Here is a 13210-nt window from a genome sequence, read left to right on the forward strand (position 1 = left end):
CCTTGTCTGGCCGGGCTGGCTGGGCTGGCTCTGGGCCTCAGACACTCTGGAATCGCCAAGGTCTGAGCTCAGGGCCTGGCCCCCTTCCCAGGCTAACAGCCGGGAGGAGGGGGGTGATGCCTGAGGGCCCCAGGGCAGGGGCTGGCAGGGACTGGGGAAGGGCCCTGAGTTGGGTCAAGGCTGGAGAGGAGCCAGGCCTGCCCACTGGTCTGGAAGGGAGGCCCTCGAGGGCTGCAGTGGCCTGGTGCCCAGGCCATATCACCGGGGGCCTGGCCAGGGAAGACCCCCGGATTCAGTCTCTGACCCACAGAACTCAGCAGGGGGTGAGTGTGACCAGGGTACCTCCGGAGCAGGTCACAGCCAAGACAGGGTGACACCCTCTCTCCGAGGGGAACAGGGGTTGCAGTCTGAGGGAAAGGGCGTTCAGGTACATGACGAGATACAGCTGTGTAAGGGACTCATGGCTTTGACTTTGAGGGTGGGCTTATTTGGGGTGACTGAGGGAGACTTTTTAGTGGACCCCTGCCCAAATTGCTCAGTGGGCTCAGGTCCTGTTCAGATAGAGAGGTGTTGGAGGAGTAAGATGGGGGCAGTCCCGTGTCCCCAGGAGAGAGAGGAGGGTGTGTAAGTACGGACCGCCCCCACACTCCCTGGAGGGGGTCTCTGGTCTCACACTGAGGCCGGAGCGGTACTGATGCTCACCACCTGCCAGGCATAGGGCTAAGCATTTTCCAATCATTTTTCCCTCATACTCATCTGAACCTGACCCTCCTCCACCACAGCAGGGTGTGACTCACCTTGGAACACATTACAAGCAGACCAGGGTTAGAGTCCTCATCTCACTGAGCCTCAGTTTTCTCACCTGTGAAATGGAGATCTAGTCATTCAACAAACTAGGAACCTCTTGCGTGCTCTTTTTATAAAATTAATTAATTAATTAGGCTTCGCTGGGTTCTACTTGCAGCAGGCGAAATTTTAGTTGCGGCATGTGGAGTCTAGTTCCCTGACCAGGGATCAAACTCAGGACCCACACATGGGGAGCATGGAGTCTTAACCACTGGACCAGGGAAGTCCCCAACATGCACCTGTTAACAGATAGAACCAATTGCTGCTTTCCTGGAGCTTCTGTCCTGGAGGAGACAGAAACGCAACAGATCAATTCACACCTGACTGAGGCTGTGCCAGAGGTTGGTGCTAAGACAGAGAAGAGGAAGGAGCTGGGAACAAGAGCAGTGGTGAGACCTGAGGTCCAGGAAGCCCTTCTGACAAAGGGACTTTTAAACCAAGAGCTGGAGGAGGAGCAGGAGTTAACGGGTGTGCGGTCTGCCCTGCGTGGGGGGAAGGCTGTAGGAGGCCTGAGGGATTGAGGGGAATCGCGGAGGGGACAGTTGACACTGTCATGCAGGGGCAGGGGGTAGGAAAGAGATTCATTTCTTCCAGGAGCTGAGACAGGGCCAACGGAGCAACAGGGTGGGGAGGCAGAGAGAGAGAGCATCCGGAGGCGGAGGCGGGAGGCCGCAGTGAGGAGTCTGAGTTTTATTTTCATCGCAGTGGAACTGTATCAGAGTAAGAAGGGTGTTCTTGCCATCTTCCCAGGACAGACGATACAACCTGGACGCGGTAGAGATGTGTTTGGGGGTGGAATCTAGAGACTAGGTGAAGTGGAGGGTACCGGAGAGGCAGGTAGTGTGAATGCTTCCCAGGTGTCTGCCTGAGCCCCCCAGGTGGGTGAGGAAGGTGGCCGGGGAGAGGGAGACCCCCAAAGGAGTGTGGGTTCTGTTTGCAACTTGCTGAGTTTGAGATAGAGCCTCCCTGGTGGCTCAGACGGTAAAGCATCTGCCTACAATGCGGGAGACCGGGGTTCGATCCCTGGGTCGGGAAGATCCCCTGGAGAAGGAAATGGCAACCCGTTCCAGTATTCTTGCCTGGAAAATCCTATGGATGGAGGAGCCTGGTAGGCTACAGTCCATGGGCTCGCAAAGAGTTGGACATGACTGAGCGTTTGAGATGCTTGTGTCATCCAAGTAGAGACGTCTCAATCCAGATATGTGCAGCTCAGCCAGGATGCCTGCCCTGGAGACGTGGGCTCGGTGTCCTCAGCACACACAGTCATTTACAGCCCCGGGAAAGGAGGGCCTCTGCTGGGGAGGAGAGGGTCAGGGAGAACCAGGGAGGTCACCACCCAGGTCAGAGGGAGCAGGCAGAGTCTGAAGTGACTCAGAAGGAGCAGCTGGAGGAAGCTGAGGGAAGAAGACCGGGAGTATGATGTCAGAGAGCCCAGAGAAGCAAGTGTTTTGGGAGGAGAGCATGGCCAAGGGTGGCTAATGCTGCTGACAGAAGGATGGAGGTAAGGCAGCCTCTGTTCAGGGACCGCTGAGGGCCTGAGTGACTGGGAGCCATGAGGGCCAGCACCCAGCCCCGTGCTTGGCACGCAGTGAGTGCTCCATACATTCACTTACTGTCATTACCAGGCTCCTTAAGCTCATCAGGGCTTCCCTGATGGCTCAGTTGGTAAAGAATCTGCCTGCAATGCAGGAGACCCTGGTTCGATTCCTGGGTTGGGAAGATCCCCTGGAGAAGGGAAAGGCTATCCACTGCAGTATTCTGGCCTGGAGAATTCCATGGACTGTATAGTCCATGGGGTCACAAAGAGTCGGACACAACTGAGCGACTTTCACTTTCACTTAAGCTCATCAGGGGCCCAGCCAGAAGCGGTGGACACCCTCACGTGGGTGATGAACATTAATTGAAGCCTGGAGCCGCAGAATCTGGAGCTGAAGAGAGGTGGTGGGGGGGGGCGGGGAGCCTGCCCTCGGGAGCCTCGGCCTTCCATGGACACTGGCTGTTCCTGTCTTCCTGCAGCCAGCAGGGAGGGAGCTCTGGAAATCATATTCCTCCTGTCCAGCCCAGCCTCCCAGGGGCTGAACCCCAAAGGAAGCCTGCAGGCAGCGGGGCTGGGGAGGCCACAGAGCAGGCAGGGTTGGCCTTGGGGCATGAGGCCTGGCGGACGCAGACGAAGAGTGGATCTGCAGGGCTCACTGCAATGGTCCAACCAGGGAGTGTCTGTAGCTTGTCCGCCTTTTCTCTCTGCATCTCCTGTGTCACCACACCCAGGCACCCCAGCTTCCTAGAACCAACCAGCATACCTCCTAGATGGAAGTTCTTCTGTAAGTCCAAGGAGACCATGACCTCTGTGCTCAGTCCAGATCACTTCGGCCACCTAATGGATCTCCACACCACCGTTCCTGCCCATTCCTCCTCCATCTGGTACACCACTCACCTTTTAAAACCTGATTCCAGGACTTCCCTGCTGATCCAGTGGTTAAGAATCCACCTGCCCGCACTGTAGTATTCTTGCCTGAAAAAAATCCCATGGGCAGAGGAGTCTGGTGGGCTTCCTAGCTTATCCAGACTGGAAAAAAAAAAAAAGGATCCACCTGCTTGCCAATGCAGGGGACACAGGTTCAATCCGTGGCCTGGCAAGAGTCCAGGTGCCACTGAGCAGCTAAGCCAGTGGGCCACAGTTATTGAGCCTGTGCTCTGGAGCCCAGGAGCCACAACTACTAAAGCCCACGCAGTTAAAGCCCTGCTCCACAACAAGAGAAGCCACTGCAGTGGGAAGCCCGCTAGCTGCAGTGAAGACACAGCACAGCCAAAAAAAACACACCTGATTTTCAGTGGGCTTCCCTGGCAGTCCACTGGTGAAGACTCTGCACTTCCACTACAGTAGGTCGGGTTTAATCCCTGGTCAGGGAACTAACATCCTACACAATGCAAGGTGTGACCGAAAAAAAAAAACAACTAATTCCAACCATGCTCCTTCTCAGCTTATAAAACCTCAGCTTCCCTCTGCTCACCTGGCCTGCAAGGTCCTCTGTGCCTCCCCGTGGGCCTAGTCCTTCATGTCTCTAGTTCCTGCCTCCAGGAGGCATTTCTCTAAAACAGCTACCCCCAGCCCTTTGAGTCACATCCCCTGTTTATCTCCTGCTGGTCCTCGTCACAGCCTGAAGCATTCTTCTCTATGGGTTTGATTACTTATTGTCCATCTCACCGCCCTCCCAGGAAGCACAACCTCGCCTCCAGATCTTAGCCCGTGACCTGGCACTCAGAGGGCACTGAAGTTTGTTGACTGATTGAATGGACTGAGACAATGAGGCTGTAAAAGATGAAACAATTAGACTCGATTCATCTGGTGAGTAAGATGTGGGGATTGAATGTAGGCTGGCCTGATCCAAAACCCACGTGGTGTTCCTGGGAGGAGGAAGGAGAGGAGTCCCACAGATAGTTTAAAAATAGGAGGGCAGGGGCCCTGAGGGCAATACGGGGCTTTGCTGGAACCGGGCAAGGAAGAGTCCCGGGATGGCAGCCCGAGGAATGGTCTGTCTGTCTCAACATCAGGGAAGGGCACCTTTGTGCAGAGGGGTTCTTGAGGCCCAGAGACGGCAGGGACTTGGCTAAGGTTACGTTACTGGGTCTTCCCAGATGGCACTAGTGGTAAAGAACCCACCTGCCAATGCAGGAGACACAAGAGATGTGGGTTTGAACCCTGGGTCGGGAAGATCCCCTGGAGGAGGGTATGGCAACCCACTCCAGTATTCTTCCCTGGAGAATCCCATGGACAGTGCAGCCTGGTGGGCTGCAGTCCAGAGTCACAGAGTCGGACATGCCAGGACTCAACCCTAGAGTTCCTGATGCTTCCTTAGGGGCATTGGCTGGACGGGGTGGCCCCAGCCTGTGTAACGGAAGTTAGGCTTCAGGAGGCAGCATAACACAGTGGTAGTTTTCTGGAATACCTGCTGTGAGCATTGGGAAAATTCTTCATCTTTTCCATGCCTCCTTCATCATTTTCAGACAAGGAAGTAAAGCAGCTGACATTCACGAAACCCTTGGTGGATGCTGGCCACACGTAAGTCCTCAGTATAGGTTACCTCTTTTTTCTTTTCTTTCTATCTTTTTAAAAAGATATTCATTTTTTAAATTTGGCTGCGCTAGGTCTTAGTTGCGGCACGTGGGATCTTTTTTATTTTTGGCATGAAAACTCTTAGTTGCAGCATATGGGATCTAGTTCCCTGACTAAGAATCCAACCTGGACCCCCTGCATTGGGAACGTGGAGTTTCAACCACTGGACCACCAGGGAAGTCCCTATGTTAACTTTTTTCATTATTATCTGGGCCTGGGGTCCAAAATAGGCTTGCTGGGAAAATCCCATGGACAGAGGAGCCTCTGGGCTGCAGTCCATGGGGTCGCAAAGAGTTGGACACGACTGAGCAGCTGAGCACACATACTGGAGTCCAAAATGGGCTGCCTGGGAGGACGGGGAGAAGACCTTTGAAGGAGAGCTGACTGTGTGTCAGGCTCTGTGACACCTCTCTGAGTTGTGAATGTCTTTGGGAAGCTTCTAGGCTCTAAAGAAAGAAACGGCTCTAGGGGTGGTAGGTTCTAAAGGTGATGGTTGGAAATTTCAGAGGCCTGGAGGGGACAGTTCTGCCCTGAAGGATCTCTCTCCAAGTGATGTGGAGTGGCTGTCCCTGAGTCCCTCTGATGTGTCCCCATGGTGATGAAGAGCATGAGCGATGGGACTGGAAAATGAAATGAACCAGTCTTCATGCTTGATCAGCCAGAGGATCTTCATCCCCACCCCTTGTCTCCACCTTCCGAACCCAGGAAAAGTCCACTGGTGAGAATCTGACCGTAGACTTGCAAGGCCTGGGTGGAGGCCCAGCCCTGCCCCCTCCCAGCAGGGTGACTGTGGCAAAATCTCTTAACCAGTCTAGGCTTCAGCTTCTCCATTTGCACTCTGGGGATGATGATAAGACACAACTCACAGCGCTGTCCTGAAGCTTAAAGGAGTGGGTAATTCAAGCTCTTAGTGCAGTGCCTGGCCCCAAGATAAAATACACCGAAAGTTCCTCTGAGGGGCTGCTGACACTGACTGCCCTTTGAGCATCCCCTGTGATGATGATACTAAAACAGGGACTAGGAGTTACTTGTCAACAGTGTGTAAGCTGGACTTGCATTTGTGTTTATTTACATGTCAGTTAACAAGCCTGAGAGAAAAGGACTTGTCTTGCCTCATGGGCACAGGTTCAGAAATTTCACATGGATTGTGGAAATAAAGTTTCTGTTGTGTTTGAAAAAAAAATACACCAAAAGTTGAGTATTATTATTTTTATTAGGCTATTTCATTCATCTTAACTCAATTAAATTATATATATATTTACATATTTATTTATTTATTATTTCTTTCTTTTTTGCTGCACTGGGTCTTCATTGCTGCACTTGGATTTTTGTTAGTTGAAGTGAGCTGGAGCTACTCTTTCTTGTGGCGCTTGGACTTCTCACTGCAGGGGTTTCTCTTGTTGTGGAGCACAGGCTCTAGAGCTTGGGCTCAGTAGTTGTGATACACAAGCTTAGTTGCCCCGTAGCATGTGGGATCTTCCTGGTGTGGGTGTGTGCTAAGTCACTTCAGTCGTGTCTGACTCTGTGCAACCCCTTGAACTGTAGCCTGCCAGGCTCCTCTGTCCACGGGATTCTCCAGGCAAGAATACTGGAGTGGGTTGCCATGCCCTCTTCCAGAGGATCTTCCCGACCCAGGGATCGATCCCACGTCTCTTACTTCTCCTGCATTGGCAGGCAGGTTCTTTTACCACTAGCGCCACTGGGAAGCCCTGGATCTTCCTGGAACAGGGGTCAAATCCATGTCCCCTGCATTGGCAGGTGGATTCTTAATCCCTGGACCACCAGGAAAGTCCGAGTATTATTAGTTTTATTACTGTATCATCTAGCCCTTTCTTGTTTCCCAGAAACGTCAGGCCAACTCACATTGCAGTGAAAAACAATAAGAAAAGTTGACGCCTTTTGGATGCCTATTAGCCTGATGATACAATAACGCCAGTTACAATGCTCAGAGCCATGGCTACAGAACATAGGCCACCTGTTGCCATGAGAACCTGACCCACCAAATGCGGCAGTCAAGGAGTGCTTGTAACTGAGCTGTGTGTGGATGTGCCCTCGTGGGGTGTGCTGTCACGCAGGGTCAGGCCTAACTATTGCCATGTCCACTGTGCCACAGGCATGGACAAATGCTGGGCTCGGCCACGAGAGGATAGGGAAGGGTCCCACTGCTTCCCAGACAGCTGGGCTGCCCACGTGACTGCTCTGATTGGCTTTACCACCAGCGCTCCTGAGACCCATGTGATTTCTTCGTGTCAAGGACTGTGATGGGTCTGAGGTTCTACCCTACCTGCAAACACAAGGGAGCCTGCCACAGATTCGTGAATGCTGGCAGAAGACAAGAGATTCCTGGGTCAGAGACAAAGGACCTTGTTATTCATGGCATAGTAAATAGCACGATCATCAGAATATTGACATCAGTCCTCTGGTCCCCAAGTCCTGTGGGGTGGCACCAGTGGCATGGGTAGATGCCTGCACACAGTGGATTGTGGTATGGGAGCAGGCCCTAAACTTAAGGACCTATGTCTTTTTCTTTTTTTTTTTTTTTAACAATTCTTGTTTGTTTCTGTATTTTTATGTATTTGGTTATGTTGGGTCTTAGTTGCAGTACGCAGGATCTTCAATGTATCATGTGGTATCTTCCCTGTATCATGTGGTATCTTCCATTGGGGCACATAGACTCTCTAGTTGTGGCATGTGGGCTCCGGAGTGCGCAGGCTCAGTAGCTGTGTGGCGTGAGCTTAGCTGCTCCATGGCATGTGGGATCTTAGTTCCCTGACCAGGGATTGAGTCTGAGTCCTCAGCACTGCAAGGTGGGTTCTTAACCACTTGATCACCAGGGAAATCCTCCCAGATCTTTTCTAATGGGTGCCCTTTGCTCTAGAGGGAACGTCTATCTCAGTCTTACATGGCTGTTCACAACATCCTTAAGAAGAGAGTCCAGGACAAAGGCAGTCAGTGCCTCTCTTGCAAAACGTGCAGAAACTCAAAAGGATCCCTGGAGAATTGTCTTACAATAATATCCACCCCCCATTTCTACACTGTCTTAGCTTTTGGTGAATTTTCCCACGAGTTCACCACTCTCTTGGCAAATCTGATTGACAGAAGCTAGGACCAAGTTTGTTCCATTTGTCACATACAGCATTTAATTAAAGCTACTATCAATAGGACTGCAAGCAGCAGGATAAAGCCAACTTGCACTTCTGACCTCAGCCATGCCTCCCAGCTGAACAAACCCAGAAAACAATAGATCTACCTCAGAAAGCCAGGTGGCTCGCTCCTTAGTTCTTTGCATTACCCTTTCCACCTCGGCCCAGAAGGCCTTCAGGACAGTCTCTCTCAGTTCACTGACGAAGGTTGCTATGGATGATAGATTTCTTCCGAACTTCTTCCCTGCAGGCCAGAATCTGTGCAATTAATATATCTTCTGGAGGACTTCGCTGGTGGTCCAGTGGCTAAGACTCCACACTCCCAAGGCAGGGGGCCCAGGTTCAATCCCTGGTCAGGGAACTAGATCCCACATGCTGCAACTAGGATTCCCGCGTGCCCCCGTGAAGACTGAAGATCCTGAATGCTGCAACTAAGACCTGGCGCAGCCAAATAAATAAGTATTGAGTGTTAGTCGCTCAGTCATGTCTAACTCTTTGTAATCCCATGGACTATAGCCTACTAGGCTCCTCTGTCCATACGATTCTCCAGGCAAGAATTCTGAAGTGGGTTGCCATTTCCTTCTCCAGGGGATCTTAGTGACCCAGGGATTGAGCCCAGGTCTCCTGCATTGCAGACCAACTCTTTACTATCTGAGCCACCAGGGAAGCCTGAATAAGTATTGGGGGGGATATATATATATATATATATATATATATATATATATATATCCTATGTACCTGGATTAATGCTTTCAGTCATGAGTGAGACAGTCCTTTGTCTCTGACCCCCAGGAGTCTTCTGTCTTCTGTCAGCAAGCAAGAACCTGTGGCAGGCTCACATTTAATTTGCAAGTAGGCTAAAGTCAAGGAGAAATTTCAGATCACTGTTTTCTAGAGAGGGGCACATCAGTCATATGTCTCAAGGGCACACATCGTACTTCTGGGGAGAAACACAGTGCCCCCAGTTGGACCTACGTCAGTTAGGGGGTCCCAGCTGACAGGGTCTCCCCTCAGGTTGGTGGGCCTTAGGACTCCCAGCCCAATTCAAATAACTGAGTATAGGCTTTTCTTTTGGAAGGCTTGGCTCAGGGCAGTTAGTCCTGTTTGTCTAGGCCACCGGCCAGATGGCATTTATCCACTCGATGGCATGACTGAGTGGTGATGGCTACAGGATTGGGCCTGGGGACTTTATCTGGAGGTGATAGTGCTGACAGGTATTTTATGTGGGAAGTACTTGAGGGCAGGAGGAGAAGAGGGAGACAGAGGACGAGATGGACATGAGTTTGAGCAAACTCCAGGAGATAGTGAAGGACAGGGAAACCTGGCGTGCTGCAGTCCATGGGGTGGCAAAGAGTTGGACATGACTTAGCAACTGAACAACAAGAAGAGCTGAGGCTACCTCCTGCTCTTTCCAGTCTCTTGGTAAAGTTAAGCAGAATGGCAGCCAAGTCAAGTTCAGAACTGTCTAGTGGCGCATGGAAGACCTAACAGTCAGTTAAATTTAAGCCACTTGAAAGAGTTTGACCAAGATGTTATCCTCAGTGAAGAAGGTTCCAGGTGGTTTAGAGAGACAAGAATGTTAGTGTCTTTCTTTCCCACATTTCTCCCAGGGTCTGAGGTGTCCCCATCCCCAGGTGCCAAGCCTGCTCTTCTCCCTCCACTGCCACAAAGTCAATGTACTCTATTCCACTAGTTAGAAAGTCACCTTTTTTGCAGTCTCTCCTGGCTATACTTTTCATCTGGAATGACTGGGTGCAAGAAGGACTGGGACTTTTGTTTGTTTGTTTGTTTGTTTGGGGACATGTTTATAAAATATACAGGGACTCACTATGTCTACCACTCCACATATGGGCCACTGTCAGGGGGACTCAAAGAGAGAGAGAAGTGTGTGCACCAAGCCCTCTAGGGATTCTCATGATCTAGACCCGTGTCAAACTAGAGAGTCCAGGTGGTTGAACCATAATATAGTGAGAATCCCCTCAGTCCCCTCCTTTCATTTATTTATTTTTAGTTTTTAAAATGTATTTTTTGGCCACACTGGGTCTCAGTTAAGGCACATGAGGTCTTCATTACAGCATGCGGGCTCTTCATTGTAGTGCGCAGGCTTCTCTGTAGTTGCAGTGTGCAGATTCTGTAGTTGCAACGTGTGAACTTAGTTGCATGTGTGATCTTAGTTCCCAGACCAGGTATCGAACCACACTGGAAGGTGGATTCTTAAGCACTGGACCACCAGGGAAGTCTCAAGGCCCCTTTCTGACTGGGCTGTAACCCAGCGTTCACCAACCCTGCTGACCTGGAGTTGCTGTTAAGGGAAGGAAAGAATCATTATGTCCAGGAATGGTGAATGGTGAGCCCTTAAATGCCAAATCTGGTCTATATAAACCCCACCCCTCTCATCTTGATCATTATGAAGGACATGGCCTAGAGGAGATGGTCCCTTAGTGACTTAACTGCTGTACTGAGTTATGTGGGCCAGGAGGAAGAGCCAGAAATCTCTGATCTAATTTCTAAGGAGCTGTTTCAACACTCAACAGTACTCCATGCTTGTGGATGATTACGGAGAATGGAAGGACCGCCAGATACCTAAACTATCAGCCCATTGTTGGGTGGCTTTTGAGATGAAGGGTTTAGACTTCAATTGGTCCAGAAAGCCAAGAACATTACACGGATTAGTCTCGAGAACCACAATGGTGTGACCTGACTTGACTGATTGATCTGAAACAGTACCACTGTAAACTGAAAAAGTATGAAACACCATCCACAGCCCCAAGAAGGAGTCAAAGGTCCTGTGCCTTCAATCTGTCAGGAGTGGGCAGGGACAATGCCACATACACTGTAGCCTCCCTCTTTGCAGGACGAAGAGATTTGGCTGGAATCACAAATCTGGCATGAAGTGGTGACCTCTGCATCAGAGGCAGAGTCCTATACTTTGTGTCCACTCTGTGATGGTGGACGTGCTGCTGTATCTGGTATGACGATGGGCCCGGGCAGAAGTGGAGACAATTTGGGCATTGTGGGCTCAATCCACAGCTTGATTCCCGTCAGTCTCATCAGAGAATGGGTCCCCAGCAGGGGTATCTGCATAAGTGATCTAGATGGTTTGATCAGCCATGACTTGTTTCCACAGTTGCCTGAGAACACTGCTGTCCAAAGCCCTCTACAGGCAGCAGGATTGTGACATTATCTGTTTCACGTCTGGGGACTCCTTGACTCAGCAACCACAGCCACACTGCATTCCAGCTGGAGCTGCAAGGTTCACACCATTTGGCTGACCTGGTCTTGAGTTGGTCACTCTCGCTATAGGTTTGGCAATTTTGTTGATCTTCTAAAGCAGTGGTCCCCAACCTTTCTGGCACCAGAAACCAGTTTTGTGGAAGACAATTTTTCCACAGCTGGGGGCAGGTGAGGTGGTTTGGGGATGATTTAAGAGCATTACATTTATTGTGCTAATGATAATCTGTATTTGCAGCTGATCCCCAGTGCTAGCATCACAACTTCAGCTCCACTTCAGATCGTCAGGCACTAGATTCTCATAAGGAGTGAGCAGCCTAGATCCTAGATCCTAGATCGCGCTCCTATGAGAATGTCATACTGCCAGTGATCTCTCAGGAGTCGGAGCTCAGGCAGTAATGGGAGTGATGGGGAGCCACTGTAAGTACAGATGAAGCTTCGCTGGCTCGCCCGCTGCTCACCTTTGGCCACACAGCCCGGTTTATAACAGGCCAGGGACTGGTACCAATCCGTGGACAGGGAGTCAGGAACTCCTGTTCTAAAGAACTAAATTGTAGGTGAGTTGATTTTCTCTAATCTTTATTCTAGCTTTCCTTCTGTTTTCTTTGGATTTAGTTTGCTCTACTTTTTCTAGTTTTTTAAGGTTGTAGGTCACATTACTGATTTGAGACTTTTTTTCTTTAAATATAAGAATATACAGGGATTTCCCTTGTGGTCCAGTGGTTAGGACTTGCTGCTCTCATTGCTGAAGCCTCGGGTTTGACGTTCAATCCTGGGTTGGAGAACTAAGATCATATGAGCTCCACAGTGCAGCCAAAAGAAAAAAAGAAGAAAAAAAGTAACATACAACTGTAAATTTACCTTTAAGCACTGCTGTGGCTCCATCTCACAAGTTTTGGTGTGCTGTGTTTTCATTAATCTCAAAGTAGTTTCTAACTTTCCGTGTGATTGCTTCTATGACCCATTAGTTATTCAAGAGGGTGTTAATGTCCACATATTTGTGGATTTTCCAAATTACCTTCTGTTATGGATTGCTAATTTCATTCCAGTGTGGTCTGAGAACAGAGTTTGTATGATTTTTAACCTTTTTAGTGTATTCAGGGACTTCCCTGGTGGTCCAGTGGGTGAGAGTCTGCCTTACAGTGCAGAGGACTCAGGTTTGATCCCTGGTCGTGGGACTAAGGTCCCACATGCTGAGAGCAACTAAGCCGCCCCACAACTGAGAGTCTGAGGGCCACAACTAAGACCTAATTCAGCTGGATAAGCAAATAAATTTTTAAAATAAGTGTATTGAGACTTGTTTTATGGTCTAACCTACAGTCTATCCTGGAGAATGTTCCAAGTATACTTAAGAATATGACTTCTGCTGTTGTTGGCAAGAGTGCTCTATAGATGTCAGGACTTGGGCTTGACAGCTGTGATTTTTCTTTTAAAGGAGACTGCCTTAATAGGCGGTATTTCGTCCCACTGTCATAATAACATGTTATTTCTGCCTTGTTATAATAGAAGGACTAGGAGAGTTTTCTAGCTGGAGCTGATCACAAGAATTTATCTAGATTTCTTTGTGTCACCTGTAGCAGTACTATAAACTTAATACGAGCCCAAGCAGTAATCACTGCCGCATCTGTAGTTTCCTATGGGAGTTTGTCTGTCTCAAGGAAATTCCCCTAAGAGGGACAAAGCTCCCTTATAGCAGCCAGGACCCACTGCGGGGTGCGGGGTGGGGATGGAGGAACTCAGACCTTTTATTGTCATCTCGGAATGGATTTAAGATTGGCATGGTAGACTGTAGAAAGAGCTAAGCTGTAAGATGGCCCAGCTGTTGCCATTCTATCTTAACAAGTATCACTTGCCCTACCCCTCATCTCCCAAGTAA

General features: G+C 49.9%; 1 long non-coding RNA gene across 1 annotated transcript; it reads left to right on the forward strand.

The window, feature by feature from the left end:
• The first annotated feature begins 2751 nt into the window (after positions 1 to 2751).
• On the forward strand, positions 2752 to 6021 carry LOC122431029. The gene is made up of 4 exons (XR_006266423.1): positions 2752 to 3267; positions 4063 to 4192; positions 4852 to 4906; positions 5467 to 6021. It is a non-coding gene; the product is annotated as an uncharacterized LOC122431029 (long non-coding RNA).
• The last annotated feature ends 7189 nt before the right edge of the window (positions 6022 to 13210 follow it).

This window comes from Cervus canadensis, chromosome 29 (assembly GCF_019320065.1).
Source record: "Cervus canadensis isolate Bull #8, Minnesota chromosome 29, ASM1932006v1, whole genome shotgun sequence".
Lineage (NCBI taxonomy): Eukaryota > Metazoa > Chordata > Mammalia > Artiodactyla > Cervidae > Cervus > Cervus canadensis.